We start from the raw sequence: 1,222 nt of genomic DNA, 5'->3' as shown, positions 1-1,222 counted from the left end.
TTACCCAGGCTAGTGCTGTGTAATGAGGTAACAATATCCCTTCCCCCTGGAGACCTCTCAAAACAGAAGAAAACAATTATTAGTGAAAACCAGGATAGATTAAGTTATTCTGCAGGCATCTGAGCTGGCTCAGTTCTCATTAAGTTGGCATTTTGCTGTATGTTTGGGCTGTTTATGTGATGTATAAACTTTGGGGGGCCTCCTGGAATCTGTGCCTATGTCATTCATTGTTTCTCTGCCCTTCTGAAGCCAGAGCTGGCACTCAAGCACTCACAGTCCTCTGGAATGCTTTCCTCCATAAAGAGACATTGCCACCTTGTGGAAAACTGAAAAAGTTTCACAGTCAAACCCATCTGTGGTCATCCTCATTTGTGTTTTGTTAGTTAAGGCATTTTAGTAATTTTAGGGTCCTAATTTTTTTTACCGCTCATCTGTGACTGCTTATTCCATATTTGACATCCTAAACACAACTGTTTGATGAGGGAATTGTTACCATGTCTCTAACTGAGGATAATGTATCCAGGTTTATTTACTTTAAAGTTTTTCCATTGTCTTTTATGGGAGCAGTACAAGGACGCACAGGAAGTAAGCATCTGGAGCAAAAATCCTGCTGTCACGTAATTAATAAAAAAAAGGACAGGATTAATAATTCTTGTCTGAGGAAACATAGACAGTTGTTCTAATATGGCTTACAATAGGCTGGATTTGTTAAAGTGTTCTTAAAGTTTGCCAAAAGACATTAGCTGCTCTTATAGAAAACTTGTCTGGTAAAATATACTAGTTCCTGTTTCAATTCCACCAACAATTCCACTGGGAATGCAGATACATGGAACTGTGCAGCAGCATTTTTCCACAAGACTTGCATTTATTTATTATTTTAAGGAACATTATTTTTATTTTGAATTTAGAGTCTAAAGTCGCAGGCAAAGACATCTCTATGCCCTCCATGCTCTAGAAACAAAGCAGTTTAGCTGAAGTATTCCCTTTTTTTGACTAGTAAAATCTGAGGTGGAAAGGGGAACTGGTTTGGGAACAGTTTTTTGAAAGAAATGAGATTAACTATTTATTTGTTTGCATTCCACTAGTATTAAGAGGCTTCATAAAGAATCTTTGTGCAATACACGAGGAAAGAGTGAAAGATGGACTGGCTTATGCTGTGGGTCAGATCAGCTGTCCATAATGGGCTCCTATATATGTGCAGAGGGACAGTTCCAATGCCGTG

This window comes from Gavialis gangeticus, unplaced genomic scaffold, assembly GCF_001723915.1.
Source record: "Gavialis gangeticus isolate Ggan-Ray unplaced genomic scaffold, GavGan_comp1, whole genome shotgun sequence".
Lineage (NCBI taxonomy): Eukaryota > Metazoa > Chordata > Crocodylia > Gavialidae > Gavialis > Gavialis gangeticus.
The sequence above is the reverse complement of the archived record's forward strand: the minus strand, read 5'-3'. Positions refer to the sequence as shown.